The sequence below is a fragment of the Falco biarmicus genome, chromosome W, assembly GCF_023638135.1.
Source record: "Falco biarmicus isolate bFalBia1 chromosome W, bFalBia1.pri, whole genome shotgun sequence".
Lineage (NCBI taxonomy): Eukaryota > Metazoa > Chordata > Aves > Falconiformes > Falconidae > Falco > Falco biarmicus.
Genome location: NC_079310.1, coordinates 23,062,665 through 23,088,417, shown reverse-complemented (window position 1 = coordinate 23,088,417; position 25,753 = coordinate 23,062,665). Strand labels below are relative to the sequence as shown.

Here is a 25,753-nt window from a genome sequence, read left to right as displayed (position 1 = left end):
TCACAGATTGGTGAAGAAACAATGACTTCCTATATGGTGGCACTAAACAAACAATTAACAAGAATTGAGAAGCATGTGATGGGAACACGCAGTAGGGGTCTGGATGGACCTGTTCACGATATACAACCAGGAGACTATGTATACGTTAAGTGTTTTGCAGATAAAACCCTGGAACCGCAGTGGACCGGACCTTTTCAAGTCCTACTCACCACCTACACTGCAATCAAGGTTGAGGGACAGAATTCTTGGATTCACCATACCCGGATTAAGAAAGCCCCTGCAACTTCGTGGAAAGTAACCCCAGATAAAAAAGAACTGAAACTCAAATTTACTCGGACAAATGGGAACAATGTGGGTGGCAATTAAAGCTGCAAAGTGGGAAGCCTATGTAAACAGGCAGAAAGCCCGAAGCAGCCGTTCTCCTGAAGAATTCCCTTGCTGCCGAGAAGATGGTATACCCCGTGGCTCGAAGCAACCGAGTCGACGGGCAAGGCAGAGGAGGAACAAACTGTGGAGAAAAGAACCAGAACAATGGGACACTAAAGCAACAATGGCCGAACTTCCCCAGGACTGGAGTAGTCCAGGACACCATGTCTGAACTCCGGAAAAGGTTAGATCAACGTAAGAAAGATCGTGAGGCGGGCAGGTCATGGTATGAAAACTGGTTTAATATCTCACCTTGGCTAACCACTTTGTTGTCTGCTTTAGCAGGACCACTTATTATGTTGATTCTGGGACTTATATTTGGGCCTTGTATATTACGCTACACTTTATTAGAGAACGGTTTGACATAGCTAAATTGCTTATTTTAACTACGAGGTCTAGGGCAAAATATAAGAGTGTATCTATTAATGAGGATGAAGATTGTTGTGAATGCGTTATGCCACGTGAGAACTATGCCTATTGTAATTGTGAGGTATTACCTTGTGAGTGTTATGATAAATGTTGGGATTGTGGAAAAAGGTTTGTTTGCAGTGCCGAGAATGAAAGCAGCATCTAATAAACAATAATAGGATAAAAAGAAAAAAAAAAAAAAAAAGGGGGGGGATTGTAAGAAACTATGGACTAGGGTATTGTTTATTAAGATTTATGTTAAGCCCAATGTAAAGATTAGGCAACAAAAGATAAGATAACCGCCAGGTGTCCAGGATGCGGCTTGTGAAAGATAAGATAACCGCCAGGTGTCCAGGATGGGGCTTGAGAAAGATAAGATAACCGCCAGGTGTCCAGGATGCCGCTTGTGCATATGAATGAAGGGTGAACACCTCCACTACTTCATGAACAGGAAAGTAAAAAAAAGGTATAAAAAGGGACTGTTTGAACTGCTCAGGACGGCAGTTGGCGGAGCGCAGACTCCCCTGTCGTCCAGCGCTGGTTTTGCTCATATTCTACTTGCTATAATTAATAAAAAATTTAATTGGATTATGATCTATTGTGGTCTCAATTTATAACAATATGCAGACATGTTCTTCGTCCTCCGTGACAAACCTGAGTGGCAAAAGGACTGTGGATTAGTACCCCCTCGGGATCCTATGGTACTAGCACTAGAAAGAGTGTGGGATTAACATCACCTGATCTTTGATTATGGCTCTAGAAAAGGATAGAAAAAAAACCTGAGACCTAAACGAGAAAGATGTTCTTGTTGAAATTTTTGTGTTAAAAAGCTCAGGTTGTGGCTCCTTCTGTGGAGCAACCAGAATGAAACACGTTGTAAGATAAAAACTTGTACTAATGTATGTAAAAGCTGAGGCTGGGGGATGGAGAATCAAAGACCTTGTGAAAGTGTTAAAGTATTGGGGTGAGTTTGTACAAAGCCCCGTACCCCCTCGAAGGTGCGACTGAATCATGCTGGGACGCATGGCAGGATGTTTGCTATTTGCCTGCGAAGGCCTGATATGTAATAACACAGACTTAAAGCAACAAGGAGCAGATTTGCATTCAGGGTAAGAAAGAGTTAAAACAGAAGTGCTGTAGCAGAGGCAGGCTTGTGTAACCTGCGGAGCAGGAAGAGCATCTCCTGCCCTGAACCCTTCTGCTGGGGAGGAGGAGGGGGTTGCTATTGCTGACAATTGAGCAGAAGGACCAGACAATGTCACCCCAATTGCTGCAGCATTTGCAGTACAACGGGACCGGTAACGGCCCCTCTAGGGCAGGGAATGGGTATGAGGTGGAATTTTAGTGAATACAAAATCAACTTATTTGTTAAACTTCAGTAAAAAAAAAAAAAAAAAGTTACAGTTGTGGGAGCTGCTGGCCACCAGGAAAACATCCTGAAACTTTTAAAGTACAAAGTAAAAAAACAAATAAGAATGCCAAATTCACCAAAATCTTTGTTGGGATGAGATTTATTAGAACATCTAGACATTTAAAGAAAGGGAGAAATGAAATTAAAGTTAAATATGATCAAGTAATTGAAATATTGAGCTTATCTTTAATTCAACAGAAAAGAGGAAAAGAGGACCTCCCTGAAGTAAAAGAAATTTTTAACCAGGTGTATCTGAAAATAAATTCCAGGAAAGGTGAAAAATGCTTTACCTGTTACAGTAAAAATGATAAGGGGGAGGCTTGCTCAGTTCAGATAAAAACAATATCCCTTGGTCAGCAAGGCTGTGGGGATATTGGCAGAAAAAGTGAAATAAAATACACACTGTAGTAGATCTACTAATGTAAATCTGTGTGTTTTGCCATGACAGTGACTTGTTATGGGATGTGCAGATGAAACTCTGCATTGACAACGAAGTACAAGGAATAAGGTTGGTCAGGTGCCTCCTACCATAGTCAAGGGCAAGACTGGGTTGGCCTCGGTGTTTGCCACCAAGAAGAATCTTGAGCTCCGCTGCTGGCTGCAACCCAGTAGGTGTTGAGCGGTGGGAACATATGCCATGCCAGACCTTGATGTGAGGAATGGCCCCCTCTGTTATAAGAGGGTCATCCAGGAAGGAAGAACATAAGGTGGCCCATAGAGGCACTGATTTGGAAATTGGAAACTGCCTGGCCGACCATGAGGCCAGACGAGTAACAGAGGAGGTAGGAAAGGAGGAATTATCCTTAATACCAGATGATAAAATCCAAACTGTAAGTACAGATCAGGAGCCAAACTATTCTAAAGAAAACTTAAAGGTAATTCAGGACATGAATGATAAAATAAAATTAAGTAAGTGGACTTACTTAAGGGATGGTCGTATAGTGGTACCATCCAATTTAATATGGACCACAGCCCTATTATTAATAAGACACATTGGGGAGCTAACACTTTATATAAAAGTCTAAATCAGAAATTGATAGGGTGAAACTTGTATACTGTAATAAAACAGGTGACTCAGCAATGTGAAATGTGTTTACGCAATAATCCCAATACAGCAAATAAAATAAAACTAGGGAACATTAGTAGAGGAAATTATCCAGGACAACATTGGCAGATCGATTTCTCGGAACTTCCTAGAAAAGGGGGGTATCGATATTTATTGGTACTAACAGATACCTTTTCAGGTTGGCCAGAAGCCTTCCCGTGCAGAACTGCTAAAGCCCGGGAAGTGACTAAAATACTACTCCAAGAGATAATACCTAGGTTTGGAGTCCCAGCAGTAATGTCCTTGGATAGAGGACCACATTTTGTGTCCAGAATAGTGCAACAGATCAGCCACCATCTAGGAATAGATTGGCAATTACATACCCCATACTGACCACAATTGAGTGCCCAGGTGGAAAAGATGAATCATCTAATCAAACAACAGATTGTCAAGTTAGGTCAAGAAACAAATTAACTTGGCCCCAGTCTTCGCCATTAGCTCTTACACGAATTCAAACTAGACCAAGAGCAAAAGAGGGGCTTAGCCCATTTGAAATTTTATATGGACGACCCTATGGGGTACAAAAGGGGACGTCTTCACAGATTGGTGAAGAAACAATGACTTCCTATATGGTGGCACTAAACAAACAATTAATAAGAATTGAGAAGCATGTGATGGGAACACGCAGTAGGGGTCTGGATGGACCTGTTCACGATATACAACCAGGAGACTATGTATACATTAAGTGTTTTGCAGATAAAACCCTGGAACCACAGTGGACCGGACCTTTTCAAGTCCTACTCACCACCTACACTGCAATCAAGGTTGAGGGACAGAATTCCTGGATTCACCATACCCGGATTAAGAAAGCCCCTGCAACTTCGTGGAAAGTAACCCCAGATAAAAAAGGACTGAAACTCAAATTTACTCGGACAAATGGGAACAATATGGGTGGCAAGTAAGTGAACCTGAGCGGTTGTAGATCCACCATATGGGAAGGGCACCACAACAAACAATATAGAACAAAAGGGTCTGGGACTGAGCCAGTGGCCAGTCTTGCCCAACTTGTTATCAGTAAGCCCCAACTCAAACAAAGATATTTTGATCAAAACAGATTTTCTATACATATATGAGGAACATTTAGATTCTTAAAATGATCAATAGTGGGTTTAAACCATTTGTGTTTATTTGTACCCTCTCTCTTGCCTACAACCAAGAGCCTGATAACTGGCCTTGGAATCATGCCCAGAAAAAACACACTGGAATAATGGGAAAGGTGGACTCAAAGACGAAACTAGCTATGGTGGTTTTTTCTGAAAATGAGGTGTACCAAAGGAATCAATGGGACCGGGAGGATGTACACAAAGTCGACCGAAGTAGGGTGTCAAACATATAATGAAAAGGATAACACCAAGATTTCGGGAGACACCCTGATTAATGTCAGAAAGGTAGATAAGGAATTTACCCTTCTAAATACAACCATGTGCTTTAATTCACGGGAATGTTGGCACAATTTTACCTTAACCGAGCCCATCTTTATAATATGCCTAGGAAAGGAATCCCCAAGAACAGCTCTGACTTATAAGATCAAAATAACAATCATGCTAACCACTGTTCCTACCACCACCACAGTTACAACAACCCCATTAACGCTTGATCTTAAATTAACTAAACCAGATCCAAAAATTTATACAATTGGACCATATGTAATCAGAAATACAGGTCAGTAACAAATGTTGTTTAACCCAGAATGGTCTCTTAAAAGAACAGAGTTGCAAATACAAGTCAATGTTTCTGATGCTAAGCCATCCTGTTCCCCCTTCTTACGAACCTCTTATGAGGGATGGACAACTTGGTTAAGAAAAAGGGGAAATATTTATCGAAACAGAATAGTGAGAGATGTAACTGGAATGTTGGGAACAGGACTCGGAGTATTAAATTCCATAGACTCAGAGGTGATAATGAATAAACTAGCCGCCACCACGGCCGATCTATCAAAACTACAACAACCACTAAAATCTTCATTATTAGCATTAGGGGCACACCAATGGTTGATATCGAAGGTACTCCCCAGGTGGGAACAAATAAACATGGAAGATCATCAACTCATCACTAAGGCGTTAGGTGGTTTACAGGACGACGTCGCCTTGGCTCTAAGTTGTATCCAAGCCCAAATGTGGATGCAATCAATAGCTGCATCCATAATAAGAGAAGGAGAGGAAGGCATATTTCCTACGGAAATTCAAAAGATGGTTTGGGACAGTGCTACGGAGGTAGAAAGAAAACTCCAGTCATGGTGGAATATGGTGAACTTTACCTACGACCCCAACACACACACCATCACAGCTTTTGTGTTAACCATACATAATGCAGTAATAATTACCATACACCCCATTGTAGCCCTTGGAATTAACCATAATGGGGTGCTCCTATACCCTTTTGAACATAGAACATGGGCCAGAAAGACAGGCGACAAGTGGCAAACAGTAGATTTAGAATCTTGCATTATGCGAGAGCAGCAGGGCTTCCTCTGTGAAAGCAATACCATAATAGCTCAGGATACTTGTTTAGATACAGATCAGAAAATATGTCATTTTGAGGCCCGACCAAATGCAAACTTGAAAACAGTAATTATATATGCAGGGAAGGGATGTGCGTGTTTGAGAACTAAGTGTAACACAATAACCATAGATGGGGAGGTAAAGGAGACTGCACAATATTCAAATTACTGTATCTGTAATTTTACATCTAACTTTACCCTATCACAGATGATAATTCCTACCCCCATAGGGTATAAGTAATATAAAAGAACTATTAAAACATGCAGTTTTACAACGAATACTGGAAGAAACCAAAGGAAAGGGACACAAAACTCTTCTTATGATCCATCATGATGTAGAGGGGATCAAGAAAGTTTTAAAAAAGGTAGAACAGGATGGAAACCATAATTGGTGGGATACTCTCTTTGGCTGGTCACCTTCTGCAACAGGAATTCTTAACACTATGGTACACCCCACTGTGATCTTATTGATCAGTTTAGGAATTTCCTTAATACTAACCATTATGTTATATTTGTGGGTTTGGAGAATGTTTAAAAGGGTAACACTTATGTATGATGCTTTATATCATTCGGGAAGACTGCTTAAGTAAGAGAATTTACTTAGTTTAATAGAAAAGGGGGGATTGATATGGAGAAATAGTGTGAAATGGGGACAATGGACATCGATTGTGATTGTATATGTCTGCTCAAGGAATGTGGGTATGGTGACTGGTCATGGGTGCGGTGTCTGGTCACATAGCCACACAGCTTTGAGGAGACGCCTGCCCTTCTTCCTTTAACAAAGGGGCTATTTATAAAAGAATGAGAAAAGGATGAGAGATATTCCAATGCTATCTAGAGGGAGGGAGTGCTAAGTCTCCTTGCTGGAGAAGATCAGATGGTCACAAGGACATGAATCACCTATAAACCTGCAAGACCACCATGTTCCAGGCAAAGGACTGATAAGCTAATTAACGTACGAAGCAGGGTTTAGGTAACGAATATGTATAGGCGTTAATTGAATATTCATTTGTTTTATTGTATAAATGTGAGATGGTTCGTCACTTCGGGCATGCACGCTTGTGGAGGAGCGATCCCCCGTGCATCTGCGTGCAATAAACATACCTACTTTATAACTTGCGAGTTATAGAGTCTAATTCCGCATGTCAACAGGAATTAGGGTTTTGAATCAGATGCTGTCCTGGTTTCAGCTGGGATAGAGTTAATTTTCTTCTTAGTAGCTGGTGCAGTGCTGTGCTTTGGATTTGGTGTGAGAACAATGTTATAGGACACCGATGTTTCTGGTTGTTGCTAGATAATTTTTATATTAAGTCAAGGACTTCAATTTCTCAGGCCTTGCCAGTGAGAGGACTGGAGGGGCATGGGAAATTGGGAGGGGACACAGCCAGGACAGCTGACCCAAACTAGCCAAAAGGATGTTTCACACCATAGGACATCATGCTCAGCATATAAAGATGGGGGAAGAAGGAGGAAGGGGAGGCCATTTGGCATTATAACATTTGTCTTCCTGAGTAACCATTACATCTGATGGAGCCCTGCTTTCCTGGGGATGGCTCAATACCTGCCTGCCCATGGGAAGTAGTGAATGAGTTCCTTGTTTTGCTTTACCTATTAAACTGTCTCTATCTCAATCCACGAGTTTTCTAACTTTTACTCTTCTGATTCTCTTCCCCATGTCCTTTTTTAGAGGGAGTGAGTGAGCAGCTGTGTAGTGCTTAGTTTCTGGCTGGGGTTAAACCATGACAGATGCCAATTTGCATTAGAAAATAGGGATATGTTTTCAGCAGTTAACATTTTTAACCATTGGAACAAGCAAACAAAAAACCCTTAGATCCTGCATCCTCAGAATCCTCAAATCAAAACCAGATTCCTTGCATCTAGGACAGTTCATGATTTAGTCAGAAGCAGTTATGTTCAATGCAAGAGCAACTGTGCTGAAGTTAATGGTTTGATAAACAGGCAGACAAAAGTCTCAGTCCATTCTGGCCCTAAACTCAGAGAATATAATCCTGACTTCAAATAATCTCTATGCCTTAACATTTTGTGGGTAAAGCCATTCCAAACGAACAAATATGCCATAAGATTTTGAAGTTTCCATTCCACAAGTCAAGCCTACAGATAACTACTGTTAAGTACAACAAATAAACTCGGTGTAATAAAAGTTATATGCTACAAAAAAATTCTCCTAATAAGTTAAAGAGCACTGTACTGCCAAAATTATTCCAAGTAATCAATTGGCTCACAGCTTCCATCAGTCTGTATATTTAAACTAGCAAATGGCTCCCACTCACCACAAAATGCTATTTACACATAATACACTAAGTAACAAACATTTGTAGTTAGCCAGTTGGCTCATACTTTTAACCTTGTTCTTTCAGGTGCCAAACTGGAGGTGGAGAGGGATTGTATAAGGACAACACCTTACCAAAAAAATCCACCAAAAAAACAAACCACCCACCAGAAAGAGTAACCCTGGTCATTGTAGTGTTTGCAGGCTGCAGGATTTTTGGTTGGTGGGGTTTTGTTGGTTTGTTGTTTTTTTGGTTTGTTTTTTTTTTTTTTTATGGTGGGGTTTTATTACAAAAACAAATAGGAACCATTTATACTTTTAAATTAATATTTGCATGCACACAATATGAGAAGATAGCCAAGTTAATAGGGCTAGTGTCTTTAAATCAAAATCTCAGTCATAAGATTCTTAGTGTATCCAGCAACATTATAATAGATAAACAATCCACTGAAGACAGAATATCATACACTTGCCTCATTATACATGTAGTGGTTTTGGCTGGGATAGTTAGTTATTTTTCTTCATAGTAGCTTGTATGGGGCTATGTTTTGGATTTGTGATGAAAATACTGTTGATAACACAGGAATGTTTTAGTTATTGCTGAGCAGTGCTTACAGAGTCAAGGCCTTTTCTGCTCCTCACCCCACCCCACCCGCAAGTAGGCTGGGGGTGCACAAGAGGTTGGGAGGGGGCACAGCTGGGAGAGCTGACCCCAACTGACCAAAGGGATATTCCATACCATATGATGTCATGCTGAGCAATAAGACTAGGGGGGAGGTTGGCAGGGGGGCTGCTGCTCAGGTACTGGCTGGACATCAGTTGGTGAAAACAATTGCTCACTATTTGCATCACTTGCTTTTCTTGGGTTTTATTTTCCTCTGTCTCTTTCTTCTCCTCTTTTCCTTACAATTTATTATTATTTCTTTTTAATTATTAAGCTGTCCTTAACACACAAGTTTCTCTACTTTTACCCTTCCAATTCTCCCCCAGCCCACCAGCAGAGGGGGAGTGAATGAGCAGCTATGTGGTGCTTAGTTGCCAGCTAGGGTTAAACCACAGCAATACATAAGGGTGGGAAAAAATATTAATTTTTGAGTTCAATTTATGAACTAAATAATCGTTCACAAGTCAGTAGTTAAATCTTTATTACAATAATTTGAAAAAAATTGCTCTTAAACACCTACTGCACAAGCACACATTCCCCAACATACTATGCTATTCACAAAGCAAATACACCCTCGATTTCACCTAATAATGGTAGTTACTGCCACTAAAATAAGCATTTTTACATATTGTCAGTGTTAATGTTAGCGTTAGCCACAAGGTTAAAACGTAAAATAGTTAATAGTGGGAGGGAACTAACTTGTGCTAAAACTAACAGAGCCTGGTTTCCTTTGCATTTGTGCCTTTGCTGTCCTTGATCATAGTAACACAGACATACCCACCATCGATACCTCCAGTTCTCACCCAAATCTCCTCAACACTTTCCCCAGCTGACTCCACATTGCCTAACTATAAGCTGGGTAAGAGGCAGTCATTGCTACATCACTGGTTGCCAAAAGCTAACCAGAACAGGTAAGTCTTGAGCTCACCACTCTCCCACACGCTTATTTAGGTCCCTTCTCTACCTTTATTCACCCCTTTTTTATTATTATTAAAGAAAACACATAAGAATTCCATTTTTTTTAATCTGTCTGCTTTCATCTTCCTAATAATTTTATTCAAAGACAGATTTTTAAGTTTACCCTTGAGACAGGACTCCAATACTTGTACCAAGTAACAGATTCTGGAATTGGGCAGTGTCTTTCTAGCTGTTGATTTATTTCATACATTCTGACATTCCTAAATCAGTTTTCTCTGGCCTCCCTTCAAACCTGATACAGTACTTATCAGAACACAAAGGGGTAGTTTGAACTGTTTGTTACTCAAGCCTTTTTACTAGTGATATCAAAAGGGAAACCGTTTAAACCACAGGACATTTAAGAATATAAACATTCTGAAATCCATTGTATCACCAAATACTGATGATAAAGGCTTCTATTTAGTATCTCTGTCTCAAACTACATACCAGTCAGACCACTCTCCCAATATAAAAGAATGAAGAGTTATATATACACATATAAAAACCCCAGGAATATTTTACCAACCACATTCTTGCAAGTTCTCATTACATTTGCAGTGTTTTTCAAAATGTACATCCACTTTACAGATCATATCTAGCTTAAAGTTTCCATGCAAGTATTTAACATATTCCTGAAGTAGCTTTCTGGAGAGTCCAACATTTTTGTCTAATATTGCTTTAGTCCAGAAGGATCATTATGCACATGATATTTCAAAGTTAGAATCAATGTTGTGCTTAAATAGCTTTTTTTTTTTTTTTTAATTTTAACCTTCTCATCCACAACTTTAATTCTAGGAAACACAGGTAGACAATTATGTAGGAGTCCTGAAAAATACCAAAACAAAACACTTCTAAAGGAACATTCTAGAGCACACATGGGTAATCAAACAGAATTTTTAGATCTAGGTTTCTCAGTCACCCATATTTCACATTCAGGAGAAAAAAAATTACTAAACTGATCTGAGACTACACTTATGCAGAATTATGGAGTATACAACATTTCCCAAAACAAAACCATAATGTGAACTAGCAAAAAGCATCCAAGTATTACACAACCATAGTGTTAAAGTATTAAGTCTCCTGCAGTTTCTTCATAGGATATTCTAAAGCAAAATCATTTACTTTTCAACAAGAGACCGACTGCCATGTTATTCCATAGCACCACAACTCACTGAAAAATGCAACATTTGTAGAAAATAAACAGAACTTGGTTGTAGAGGACTACACTGTTCGACTAATACTGGGGGGTGGGCAATGCAAACCACAAATCTACCAGTGCTACTTCAATGCCTACTTCTCACAGGACCCGAAAACCTAAGCCATCCACAGCAGCAAAACCGCGCATCTGTATAATTGAGGTCATTTAGCAAGGAATAGCCTACTCCATTCTGACTAGAGACAGATTTCCTCCCCCTCCCAACAGTAGGGGTTTAATGAATGCAAAACCATTGGTAGGGGTGGAGGAAGCTTTCTGTAAGCGACTCAGTTTTAATCCAAACACCACCACCACCACCACCACCTCTACACAAACGTTCCTTATCACCCTGCTAAGCTACACACCTAAGCCAACCCACAGTAACGCGAGGTCTCCATGCAAACCTGAGGACGAAAGTCTGTTGGCAGGATGCAGGGGCACATTAACCAGGAAACCGGAAAGAAAGAAGCATTGCCACTCCTCCAGAAGCCAGGAAGCTTAATAGTTGGAATAAGAAAGGGAGGGGTGAAAACAGAAGGGAGGAAAAAAAGGTGGGAGGAGAATAAGTTTGTGGGCTTTTTTTAAAGGAAAAGATACCTTTCCCCTTGGTGGGCAAAAGCTACCCTTAAGCACGAAAAAGGAAGGGGGTTTAAGGAGAAAAAAAAAAAAGAAAAAAACCCACAAAAAAAACCCCACTATCTATTAAAATACCATCGAACCCACAGAGACAATAACGTGCATTTTCTGCATCACAAAAAGTTCAAGCACAGCCTGCCGACACCCGACCCGCTGTCGCTCCTGTCGTCCCTCCCACCCCAGCACCGGAGGGCGGCAGACTGACCTGTCAAACAAACGGCAACGACAGCAACAGAAAATGAGCAACTAAGAGAAGGAGGAGGAGCAAAAATCTTTTCTCTTCAGGGGATTGATTCCCGTCCCCTTTTCCTTCCAGTTCCCCTTTTATTTTTTCCCTACCCTCACAAAAAAAAAAAAAAAAAAAGAAAGAAAATACTTCCCGTCTTTCCTCCTCCCCCCCCCCAATATTCCGACTCAGAGTTTAAAACAAAGAGACGGAAATAGCCGAGTGCGGACCGAATGAAACCGAGTGAGCATGTCATGCATATAGCGCATGCGCACTGTGTGCACGCATACGCTCAGATCTATATCCTTGCCTCTGTCGAGATATGGGATTGGATTTGCGTTATCCATTCCTTTTATCCCATTCTGTTATGCGTGTGCTGAAAGGGGAGCAATGTCTTTCCGGTTTCCTCCTAAGCTTGGGGTGGAAGATACCTCTCTGCTGTACTGTTTCTCCCTAGGGTGGCCCCTGTGGGATTCCCAGCCCGGTATTGCTCCTTCATTCATGCACAATTTTTTCAGGTAGCATCCTTGTATGCTATCTTTTTGTCAAGATGGGAGTGATTGGGTGAGGGGTGAACTTACCCAGAAATAGCCTTTCTGCAATGCATGCTTTTCCCCTGCCCCATTTAGCCTTGACACACAGGCACTCCTGACGCTGCTTCCCCAAAACTTGTACCTTCCTCACATGCAAAGACAAGCACCCCAGAATAATCCTCCCCAAACCTGCATATTTCCACATACAGGGACACTCATCACTGTCAAACAGATAGACTCATCACTGATAAACAGGGACAGACATTTTCTGCATGACCCTTCTAATGTCTCCCTAACATATTGGGAAGACAAACACTCTTGCAACATACAAGGAAAGATCTTACTGCCACAGGCCACCAACTCCCTTATTTACACAGGAATGAACCCACGAACAGCTTTTCTCCACCAACAAACTCCACACACAGGACTTAACCCTAGTACTCTATTCACAGCACAAAAAAGCACCAAAACAAGCTCCCAACATTAAAGTCATACATGCAAACCACCAACTTCTGTACTAGATTCTCTAGGACCCAAATACTCCCCCATCCACATATGCAGATTTCAGAAACAGCTCACATCCTCTCCAAGACATGCTCACTTTCAAGAGTCCAGAAAATGGATGTCCAATTATGAACAGTATCAACATTCCCCAGACTGTAAAAATGAGTTTAATTTTTCAAAATAAGATTAATTAACAAACCTTACATTCTGGACAATTTGTAGGCTTTCAGATTTCAGTGTTTAAAGCCATATCATACTCCAGAGTTTTCTCCAGAAGCATATAGGTGGGTTGTTTTTTTAATATCCTCCCCCAAATAATCACATAATTCTGTAAGTTGCAGCTTTAAGACATCCACTAGTTACAATTAAACTTACACAGGAGCTAGGAATGCTGGTGACAAGTTATTTGTAATTTTTCATTAGTTTCCATAAGTCAAATACTTCAACTGAAAGACAAAGCATGAGGACAAATTTGCAAAGCAGGAACTGAGGTTGAGCTCACACCACATAGCTGAACACTAAGATTACTCAGAAAGTAACCTTTTGTCGTGGTTTAACCCTGGCCAGCAACCAAGCACCACACAGCCACTTGCTCACTCGCCCCCACCCAGAGTGATGGGAAGGAAGATCGAAAAGGAATGTAAAACTCAAGGGTTGAAATAAGAACAATTTAATAGGTAAAGTAAAAGCCGCACATGCAAGCAAAGCAAAGCAAGGTATTCATTCACCACTTCCCATGGGCAGCAGGTGTTCAGCCATCCCCAGGAAAGCAGGGCTCCATCACACGTAACAGTTACTTGGGAAGACAAACGCCATTATGCCAAATGTCCCCCCCTTCCTTCTTCTTCCCCCAGTTTATATACTCAGCATGACGTCATATGGTATGGAATATCCCTTTGGCTAGCTTGGGTCACTGTCACGATGGAGGGAAGACACAGTCACTCAATATGAGTGAGCAGCAGACTTCGTTTATTGTACCTTACAGTCACCTTTTATGCCTTCTTATAATTAGCTCATACATATTACAAAAGTTAAGCTCATTATTGGTTAGTTGCCTAAATACCAAGCCCGCCCCTGGTTTCTCTTCTGTAGTTATCTGTTCCCACCTGCAACATTCTTTTCCCACCAAAATCTTCCTGTTATTAGTAACAAGGACAGCCAAAGACAGTGTATTTTGCTTTACTTCAGATAAGCTGAGAGCGATGTGCATTTTTGTCCAGCCAGCTGGACTATGTCTATGTGACCTTTTTCAGCTAGCCAGTTATCCACACATAATCATAATATTTTTTGTAAATCATTAACATACTCTCCTCCTATATCCGATTCTGCGCAGTAGAGCTTAGAAAGGTCTAGGAATGGGTCTGGGGTACGATTTGGGTAGGTGGTATATGAGTCGGTGGTCGCGATCTCCCCCTGCCGGAATTACCTTTTACTAAAGTTCACGGTTTCTTGGCAGGTAACTACAAGCTGTTCCAGTCGACTCTCCCCGGTTTCCATTAATCTTATATTCTGACATTTCAATGCACCTTCTACATACAGAAGACTGGTCAAATACAAAGAAACCTTTCAAACCCTAAAGTTATTACCTAAATTTTAGCAATGGTTCTAGCCCATTCTTCTGGCCTTGGTACGGGATGTACAGAAGATCTCATAGTAGCTTTTACTGTGCAACTATAAGTTTCATTAAAATATTTCTTATCCTTCTATATTTCAATTTTATAAAATAATTTTATAAAATCAAATAATCAAATAAAATCAATCAATCTTAACTTATTAGCAAATCTATAACACCTGGCAGGGTGGGTAAGAGAATTGGAAAGGAATGTAAAACTCAAGGTTTGAGATAAGAACAATTTAATAATTTAAACAGAATAAAAAGGTAAGAACAACAATAATAACAATAGTAACAATAATAATAGCAGTTATAATGGAAAGGTGGGGAAAAGCATGAAATCCAAAGGAAAAGGGAGAAAGGAAAACAAGTGATGCACAGTACAACTGCTCACCACCCGCTGACCAATGCTCAGCCAGTCCCTGAGCACCGATTACCCCAGCTAACCCTCCAAGTTTATATACCAAGCATGACATCCCGTGGTATGGAATACCTCTTTGGCTGGTTCAGGTCAGCTGTCCTGGCTGTGTCCCCTCCCACTCTCTTGTGCCCCTCCAGCCCTCTGGCTGGCAAGGCCCAAGAAATGTAAAAGTCCTTGACTTAGTATAAACATTACCCAGCAACAACTACAAACATCAGTGTGGTTATCAACACTGTTCTCACATCATAGCCAAAACACAGCACTGCACTGGCTACTAAGAAAAAAATTAACTCCATCCCCACGAAAACCATGACAGTCCCTGACATTTTTCAGGTGGGATCTCAATTTCTGCTTTATTTGGTCGTTGCCATACTGCTGTTGCTGCTTCCCCTGCCCCTTCAGAGGAATCTCCTCCGATTAGAATATCATCTATATTTTCGTACAGTTTCACATTCTGAGGAAGTGAGACTGTAAAATTCAGCAAACACAGTTTGAGCAATTGTGGGTGAGTGTTTATACCCTTGTGGGAGCCTGTTAAAGGTGTATTGTATACCTTCCCAAGTAAAGGCAAATTTCTTGTTATCCTTCTCGTGTTTACACTACTAAAGCATTCTCTTAACACTACTAAAGCATCAGCATAATTGTTAGTAGTTTCTTCCCTCTCTTCTTAATTACTCCCAAAAAACCCAACTAAGTTTTCAAGATTTCTTCTTCCTGAGTTTCACAGTCTGGCTGTAACTGAGGAACCTGTGTCAAGGAATCATATAATAATTTAGATCAGAAGAGACCTCTGGAGGTCATCTGGTCCAACCCCCTGTTCAAAGCAAGGCTGATTTCAAGGTTAGGGCAGTTTACTCAAGGCTGTGACCAGTTGATTTCTGAGTATATAACCTCTCTGTGCAATCTGTTCCAATGTTTGACTACCGTCTTAGCAGGTCTGTTGGACTTGCTTCAGTGTGTCAACATCATTTTGTAATGGGGAACCCAAAATTGGACACAGTACTCCAGGTGCAGTCTCACAAGTGCCAGATGGACTGCAAGAATCATTTCTGTGGACTGGACATCTACATTCTTGCTAATACAGTCCAGTATATAGATTGTTTCAAAGAACGTCTTCAGAATTTCTTAGTGATTAAGTATTCTTTATTGTCGGCGCCGGGTGTACGGGGGATCCTTCCACCAATCGTACACACCCAGAGGGGCAGATTATCTTATATTTATATAATGAAACAATGAATATTCCATTAACGCCTATACATATTCATCACCTGAACCCGCCTACCCTCGCTTCGTATGCTAATTAGCTTATCAGTCTTTCACGCTTGCGCAGATTCTTCCAAAAATTGTGGGCCGGGGTCTTTAGAATGTGGGCAGTGGTCTATGGGAGGAAGGCCGTAGGTCTTCCTCATGGTGTACTTTTCACCTTAGTTCTCAAAAGTGATGAGTTGGCAGACTTGTAGAAATCTTTCCCAGGGTTTTTACAGTACTCCTTGTAATTTTACTCAAGGCCATCCTGCTGTCCCGTTATCTCCTTGGTAGGGCAGCTTGCTTTGCAGATAAGGAGGACAGCTCCCCTTTCAGAGATTTGCAACTTTCTTGCCAGAACAGTCTATATGATCTTTCAAACATTTTAACCCCTTTGTCGCTATACAATTACAAGCTTATTTATGCATTAAAATGAATATTGGTTTATGAATACAAACTTGACCATATTATTTAGAGCTTATTCACATCAGTTGACTGCCTTTGTCATGAGGGCACATGTTGCTGTTGAGACGGACACAATACACAAAGGATTGTGCACAAAAGCCAAAAGGTCAAAGGCCCCCATTTATTGTTCTAACAAGCCTTTTTATATATTTCTTAAGAACAGGTGCCTATACATGATTGGTTCACTCACAGACCACCAGTTCATGATTGGATGACCTTTTCTTTGCTACATCTTTGATACACTTCTACTTGTGCATCTGGCAGTTCCTTATCTTGTTGGCTCAGCTTTTCTCAGGAGTTTCCCAGGCTCTTCAAGGATACACAGGTATCTGTTCAAGGCTAATGTTAAGCTCGCATTCCAATCCCTCGGACCAGCTCAGGCACGCTGCTCGCTTCTGGTCTACCTGTCATCCACTGTGGATAACTGGCTAGCTGAAAAGGGTCACATAGCCATAGTCCAGCTGGCTGAACAAAAATGCACATCGCTCTCAGCTTATCTGAAGTAAAGCAAAATACACTGTCTTTGGCTGTCCTTGTTACACAGTAACAGGAAGATCGCGGTGGGAAAAGAATGTTGCAGGTGGGAACAGATAACTACAGAAGAGAAACTAGGGGCGGGCTTGGTATTTAGGCAACTAACCAATAATGAGCTTAACTTTTGTAATATGTATGAGCTAATTGTAACAAGGCATAAAAGGTGACTGTAAGGGACAATAAACGAAGTCTGCTGATCACTCATATTGAGCGACTGTGTCTTCCCTCCGTCACGACAAATGGCGCCCGAACAGGGACCCTAGAGAGGGCTGAACCTGCGAGCCACGGTTCGACGGAGATTCGGGTACCGGTCCTGAAAGCAGCGCAGGAGGCGGAAGGGCACAGTCCCCGCGCCCGGGAGCACCTACAGAGGGTCCCGCCGGCCACGCGTCCCCGAAGTCTCGCAAAGGCTGCAACAGCGCTGACGAAGGTATGGAGAGACAAGCGACGTACGATTCGCTCATATGCTTTTTAGAAAAGCGGAGCGTTCGGGACATAGATTGTAAAAAGGAATTACCCGGGTTATTAGCGTATGGGATAGCATCCGGGTCCCCCGCGGCAGCGGCGAGCGGCGGCGCGCAGCCCGGCAGGCCCCTTCCCGGCCGCGGTTTCTCTCCAAGGCGGCACCCCCCCACACCCCCCCCCTCCGATCGGCGCCATGGCGATGCAAGCGGCCAAGCGAGCTGACATCCGGCTGCCCCCAGAGGTCAATCGGATCCTTTATATTCGGAACCTGCCGTATAAAATCACAGCGGAGGAAATGTAGGATATGTTTGGGAAATACGGACCTATTCGACAAATCAGAGTTGGAAACACTCCTGAAACAAGAGGAACAGCTTAAGCTTCTCACGGAAAAATACGGACTTGATTACAAACACACAAAAAAAAAAAAAAAAAAAAAAAAAAAAGTGCTTCAGATGTCCCCTACAAGAAATGGGTTTCTGCCTTGAACTAGCAAACATCTCTGTGCTTAAAGAGAAGCCTTTTTGCCTTGATGGAGATAATTTATTCTGTATTCTGTATTTATGCTGTATTCTGAATGTGGAAATTGGTTGGGACTAGGAGGCTGGCTTAAAGGCATTTTGCAAACGGGATTATTTTTTTTGATCATTATTGTAATAGTTTTAGTAGTGCTTAGCTGTGTATTTTCCTGTGTTAAAACGCTGTTATTGAAAATGGTCAACCAAGCCTATGTCGCCCAAAATAAAAACGGGGGAATTGTGGATAACTGGCTAGCTGAAAAGGGTCACATAGACATAGTCCAGCTGGCTGGACAAAAATGCACATCGCTCTCAGCTTATGTGAAGTAAAGCAAAATACACTGTCTTTGGCTGTCCTTGTTACTAATAACAGGAAGATCGCGGTGGGAAAAGAATGTTGCAGGTGGGAACAGATAACTACAGAAGAGAAACTAGGGGCGGGCTTGGTATTTAGGCAACTAACCAATAATGAGCTTAACTTTTGTAATATGTATGAGCTAATTATAAGAAGGCATAAAAGGTGACTGTAAGGTACAATAAACGAAGTCTGCTGATCACTCATTGAGTGACTGTGTCTTCCCTCCGTCGCGACACATCTATACTTTCATCTAACTGTATGGCTGTATTTGGTTTATGTGGCAAGACTTTAATGAGGGGGGGGAGGGGAGGCAGCTTCAGGGATGGCCTCTGTGAGAAGCGACCAGGGGCTGCACCCATATAGGACAGAGCCAGTTGCAGCCAGCTCCACAATGGACCCATCTCTGACCAAAAGTCAGCAAATCAAAGCTGGTGGCACCTTTATAAAAATAGATTTAAGAAAGGGTAAAAAAATTCTGCACAGCAGCTATGAGAAAGGAGTGAGGAAAAAAGTGTGAGAAAAACTTGCACACACCAGGGTCCGTGAAGGAGGAGAACGTGTTTCAGGCAAGGGAGCAGAGATTCCCCTGCAGCCCATAGTGAAGACCATGGTGACACAGGTTATCCCCCTGCAGCTCATGGAGGACCCCACACCAGAGCAAATGGATGTGCCCTGAAGGAAGCCAACACAATAGCAGGTTCTCCTGGCAGGAACTTCAGCACATAGATAGGAGCTCACACTGGAGCAGTCTGTACCTGATGGACTGTAGCCCATGGAGAGGACTCACACTGGAGCAGCTTGTGAAGGACTGTATCCCATGGGAGGGACCCATGCTGGAGCAAGGGAAAAGCGTGAGGAGGGAGCAGAAGAGACAAAGTCTTATGAACTGACCTCAACCACCATTCTCCATCCCTTCCATGCCACTCAGAGTGGGGAGGAGGTACAAGAGTCAAGAGTGAAGACAGTACCCCTGTATGAGAGTACCCCTTCCCAAGCCACCCCTATTAGGCTCATAATCATGACTAGAGCCTTAAATCAGAAATCCTGGTATTGCCAAAATGCTATCAATAGAATGAGAATCATAGAATGGTTTGGGTTGGAAGGCACCTTGAAATGTCATCTAGTCAACCCTCCTGCCATGGGCAGGAACGTCTTCAACTGGACCGGGTTGCTCAGAGCCCTGTCCAACCTGACCTTGAACATTCCCAGTGATGGGGCATACACAACTTCCCTGGGCAACTTGTTTCAGTGTCTCACCACCCTCATTATATAAAAAAAAATTTTCCTTAAGTCCAATCTAAATCTACTCTCTTTGAAATTACCATTGGCTCTTGCCCTGTCACTATTGATGCCAAAACAGCACAGAATAACTGCTCAGAGATGAATTTTGTCTTTAAGCAGCAAAGGTATTTATTTTGTGCAACGTTGGGGAGCTAGCCGGTTCACATCAGACAAACTAGCTCCCAAGTTTTCAGTGAAAAGTCAGGTAATTTATACAGTTTTCATGAGAGGTTACAACATCTTTACATACATATTCATTTGATTTCGACATCTATTCATCCTATTCATAATAGATGGGGTCTAGGTGGAGTAAACCTTTCAACTTTCTTTGTTCAATGATCTCCTGACTCGAGGTCTCCTCATCTCCTTCAGGTGCCCACCTTATCTTTTCTAATTATTCAGAGTACATTCCTTTACTTTAACATCACCAGCGGAACAGAACAGGCTGTGCTGTCTCTATCTTATCTCAACACAAACAGAGCATCACCCAGAGCATTGTACCAAACTCATCCTGACTAATCTTTTTAAGACCTTGCTCTGTTTCATTCCCCCCTTTTCTTAAGACTTATGAATTCTTTCATCAAGTTGCAAAGACAAAGGGCTTTGGTAGACATGCATCATTGCCCATATTATTTGCGTTCTTTTAACTATGGCATTTAGTTTATACCACAGACAGATGTTCAAGAGGGATAACAGGATCATTCCTCCCAACGTGATTAGTATGGGATGTATTAAATAGTGCTGCTTTAGGGGAATGTCCTGCGAAGATGTCCCACCAATGATGTTCTCCTACTTGTTCTGCATTGACTAAGATAGATTTTATATTTTCAGAGTCATGTTTTACCTGCCAAAGAATGCGTTAGGCCATTCTGTTTACTTCTTGCACCAGTTTTTCTATGTCGGGGTGTCTGAGCATTGCTTTATAGAGACTAATGTTCATGGCTATCTGTAATTTAGGTACATCGTGATACAGAGTATAATCAGCTTCAATTAACTGTTTAGTAGTTACAGGAACAACATAATCAAAGTCACAGCCTAAAATTCTAGTAAAATTACATACACAAAAATTAGTACCATTCGCTATTTCATAACAATTATCAATAGTAATGTTAACACAAGAAGTTCTAACACATGCACATCCATTTCCTACATAAAACACTTGTGACTGGGCTTCAATATGTGGAAACATTTCAAAAGTACACATACCCTTTTTAATATCTAGACATAGATCTTCATTCTCTATTACTGCATTTTCACAGATGTATCCCAGTTGTTCTCTGGGGATACATGCCTCAATGCTAATCGACTGCCATTTGCCTTCGGTCTAATCATAACTTGCCCAAACTTTATGGTTCATGGGTCTGACAATGACTTCCTGGTGTATGGCTCCTAGTGTCAAAACAGGAAAGATTGTCTGTTCTTTTGCTGCACTAATTGTGAACACATATGCTTCAGTTTGTTCATGTTGTGGGTTGTAGGTGCAGTTTACTAGTTGCCACCAAGCCTGGTGATCTTTTTCAGAGTGGTGAGGCTGTTTTTGGCTATTATTTCCCTTAATTTTGGTGAGATCTTCAGCTGTGTGATTAGCTACTAATGTTAATAATCTGACTGCCAATGACTGAGTTTAGATGATCTCAAGGGAACTTTAAGCTTTCCCGGGTCAGAAGTGACAGCACTGAGTTTGTTGACTAATACTTCTTGGTCTATGGTATTTAACACACCTAATCCTGTGCCAATCCATCCTGGTATATCTCTTTGAGTTCTAGTGTGGCGAGACCTAGTTGCTAGCCAGGCATTCCATCCTTTAAGACTTTGTTGTATGTAGGGTTGGCAACTCTTCTGTATATGAGATATATTTTTCTGGACATTTATCTGAACACTTTTTAGTGAATATGTAGGATCTAATAGTAGCTTTTGCTCATTTGACTGTCTAATTACATAAGGTTCAATGAAGGTTAGATTATGGATACTTTCACATCTCATATAAGGAGTTGTAGGTGCATCAGTTGCCCCAATAAATGGTTTGACAGTTGTTTGAATAGGTAGCTTAGTAGTAGGACTTTCTTCAAGCTTAATGATAAACATATCCGAAGCACCTCTGTATTTGCTAGCCCATAAACACATAACTGAAACTGATCGATATAACAATAGTTTAAGCTCACATTGGGCTTTGTTTATTTTATCCTCTTTAACACTATCCCACAGGCAAGAAACTGGTCCTTCCTTTTTTAGCCAAACATTATTGTCTATATTTTCCATATGACTAAATGTAAAGTGACCAGTTCTTCATAGGTGTTACTATTAGCTTGACATGTTTTGTCTCTTGTCCTATTAAATTATTACCTTTACAACCCACCTGAATCTCATCTTCCATTTTTCCTATTATGCTATTTAATGAATTCTGAGTCTTATTCCTGTCTTGTTGCATATACGATTTGTTGTTAGATAAAACTTAAATGGTTAGACCTGGGTTAGGCTCTAGGTTCATCCAGAGTGGTCTGCCAACCCATGGAAGTGATTCGATAATTTGCGCATCAGACCATGGCCATTCTAAAATGGGAGCTTGAGATGAAGTTATACTTATCAAAATGACGTACGGAATTAAACTCTATAACTCAAAAGTTATAAAGTAGGTATGTTTATTGCGCGCAGATGCACGGGGGATCGCTCCACCACAAGCGTGCATGCCCGAAGTGACGAACCATCTCACATTTATACAATAAAACAAATGAATATTCAATTAACGCCTATACATATTCGTCACCTAAACCCGCTTACTCTGGCTTCGTATGTTAATTAGCTTATCAGTCCTTTGCCTGGAATGTGGTGGTCTTGCAGGTTTGTAGGTGATTCATGTCCTTGTGACCATCTGATCTTCTCCAGCAAGGAGACTTAGCACTCCCTCCTTATAGATAACATTGGAATGTCTCTCATCCTTTTCTCATCCTTTTTATAAATAGCCCCTTTGTTAGAGGAAGAAGGGTAGGCGTCTCCTCCAAGCTGTGTGGCTATGTGACCAGACACCACACCCATGACCAGTCACCATACCCACATTCCTTGAGCAGACATATACAATCACAATCGGTGTCCATTGTCCCTATTTCACACTATTTCTCCATATCAAAACCATAATTTGTGGTATACTCTCTTTGGCTGATCACCTTGTGCAACAGGAATTCTTAACACTATGGTACACCCCATTGTGATCTTATTGATCAGTTTAGGAATTTCCTTAATACTAACCATTATGTTATATTTATGGTTTTGGAGAATGTTTAAAAGGGTAACGCTTATGTATGATGCTTTATATCATTCGGGAAGACTGCTTAAGTAAAAGAATTTACTTAGTTTGATAGAAAATGGGGGATTGATATGGAGAAATAGTGTGAAATAGGGACAATGGACATCGATTGTGATTGTATATGTCTGCTCAAGGAATGTGGGTATGGTGACTGGTCATGGGTGTGGTGTCTGGTCACATAGGCACACAGCTCTGAGGAGACGCCTACCCTTCTTCCTCTAACAAAGGGGCTATTTATAAAAGAATGAGAAAAGGATGAGAGATATTCCAATGTTATCTATAAGGAGGGAGTGCTAAGTCTCCTTGCTGGAGAAGATCAGATGGTCACAAGGACATGAATCACCTACAAACCTGCAAGACCACCACATTCCAGGCAAAGGACTGATAAGCTAATTAACATACGAAGCCAGAGTAAGCGGGTTTAGGTGACGAATATGTATAGGCGTTAATTGAATATTCATTTGTTTTATTGTATAAATGTGAGATGGTTCGTCACTTCGGGCATGCACGCTTGTGGAGGAGCGATCCCCCGTGCATCTGCGCGCAATAAACATACCTACTTTATAACTTTCGAGTTATAGAGTTTAATTCTGTACGTCAGTTTCCATCAGGAAATAATTTACATATTCATTACAATTCTGGGAATTTATTTACATATTTTGCTCCTGCGCAATGTCCTTGAGGCGTGGTCGTCTGGGGGTCTTCAGGATGAAGATCAGGAGTCTTCCTCCAGTGAACCTTTTTTACCTTCCTGTTTCTGCGCAGACTCTGTTCCTCGATAGACTAATGAGCATGATTCAAATTCCTTGTTTAGGTAGCGTTAGATACACAACTGAAACTTAGGACCAGATGGCCCTTATAAAGATAACGAATCCAAGGACCTTGTGTCTAGTACATCCGTGGTGCTGACACTTAAGCGTCTTGGTGTATTCATCATGTTGACAATAAGGGTCCTTGAACACCTCCCAACTTTGGATAATTATATATAAGCACATCATTTTCTAAAAAAGTAGTATACCATTCATCACTCATTGTACGTAGCTCATTGTTCAATCCCCCCTGTTCTAAAAACTATCATTATGCTCTCTGATCATTATGCTCTCTGATCATTCTTCGACAGCACCAAACAGAACATTGAAGCAATAAGGAGTTTGTAATTGCCAATCTATTCCCAATACTGTACTCACTTGTTGTACTATTTTGGCACAAAAGTGTGAGTCTCTACTGGAAGAGATTGTTGCCGGAACCCCAAAGCGGGGGATAATCTCATTTAACAATCCCTTCGTTACCTCTCTTGCTTTATTTGTTTGACAAGGAAAGGTTTTTGGCCAACCTGAAAACGTATCAGACATAACTAATAAATATTGGTACCCCCCTTTTCTTGGGAGTTCGGAAAATCAGCTTGCCACTGTTGTCCTGGATAATTTCCTCTACTAATGTTCCCTAGTTTTATTTTATTTGCTGTATTGGGATTATTGCGTAAACACATTTCACATTGCTGAGTCACCTGTTTCATTACAGTATACAAGTTTTGCCCTATCAATTTCTGATTTAGACTTTTATATAAAGTATCAGCTCCCCAATGAGTCTTATTATGTTCTGTTAGGGCTGTGGTCCATATTAAATTGGATGGTACCACTATACGACCATCCCTTAAATAAGTCCACTTATTTATTTTTATTTTATCATTCATGTCCTGAATTACCTTTAAGTTTTCTTTAGAATAGTTTGGCTCCTGATCTGTACTTACAGTTTGGATTTTATCGTCTGGTATTAAGGATAATTCCTCCTTTCCTACCACCTCTGTTACTCGTCTGGCCTCATGGTCGGCCAGGCGGTTTCCAATTTCCAAATCAGTGCCTCAATGGGCCATCTTATGTTCTTCCTTCCTGGATGACCCTCTTATAACAGAGGGGGCCATTCCTCACATCAAGGTCTGGCATGGCATATGTTCCCACCGCTCAACGCCTACTGGGTTGCAGCCAGCAGCGGAGCTCAAGATTCTTCTTGGTGGCAAACACAGAGGCCAACCCAGTCTTGCCCTTGACTATGGTAGGAGGCACCTGACCAACCTTATTCCTTGTACTTCGTTGTCAATGCAGAGTTTCATCTGCACATCCCATAACAAGTCACTGTCATGGCAAACACACAGATTTACATTAGTAGAACTACTACAGAGTGTATTTTATTTCAGTTTTTCTGCCAATATCCCCACAGCCTTGCTGACCAAGGGATATTGTTTTATCTGAACTGGGCAAGCCTCCCCCTTATCATTTTTACTGTAACAGGTAAAGCATTTTTCACCTTTCCTGGAATTTATTTTCAGATACACCTGGTTAAAAATTTCTTTTACTTCAGGGAGGTCCTCTTTTCTGTTGAATTAAAGATAAGCTCAAGATTTCAATTACTTGATCATTTTTAACTTTTAGTTTCATTTCTCCTTCTTTAAACGTCTAGATGTTCTAATAAATCTCATCCCAACAAAGATTTTGGTGAATTTGGCATTCTTATTTGTTTTCTTAGTTTGTTCAGGATGTTTTCCTGGTGGCCAGCAGCTCCCAAAACTGTAACAAATATTTTTTTTTATTATTTACTGAAGTTTAACAAATAAGTTGGTTTTGTATTCACTAAAATTCCACCTCATTTTTCCTAGTCCCTAGTTCACCAGAACCCTTTGATGGTTCTTTAGCTTAGGGCGATC

General features: G+C 41.1%; 1 protein-coding gene and 1 long non-coding RNA gene across 7 annotated transcripts in view; both read right to left on the bottom strand.

Annotated features, from left to right (window-relative positions):
- LOC130141873 (polycomb group RING finger protein 3-like) overlaps window positions 1–12,033 on the bottom strand; it is a 145,253-nt gene extending 133,220 nt beyond the window's left edge. For 2 of the 6 annotated variants that reach the window (XM_056323138.1, XM_056323139.1), the window contains exons 1-2: window positions 11,798–12,032; window positions 11,361–11,453 (exon numbers count right to left, since the gene is read on the bottom strand). The gene's annotated coding sequence lies outside the window, so the exon portion shown is untranslated. Of the gene's footprint in view, window positions 1–11,321; window positions 11,454–11,797 lie in introns of those variants that run through there. The other 4 variants (XM_056323141.1, XM_056323140.1, XM_056323142.1 and 1 more) reach the window with 4 other exon arrangements.
- A 3,976-nt stretch (window positions 12,034–16,009) lies between these two features.
- On the bottom strand, window positions 16,010–22,832 carry LOC130141877 (uncharacterized). The gene is made up of 2 exons (XR_008819221.1): window positions 22,769–22,832; window positions 16,010–16,628 (listed from the first exon to the last, which is right to left on the bottom strand). It is a non-coding gene; the product is annotated as an uncharacterized LOC130141877 (long non-coding RNA).
- Window positions 22,833–25,753: the final 2,921 nt, after the last annotated feature.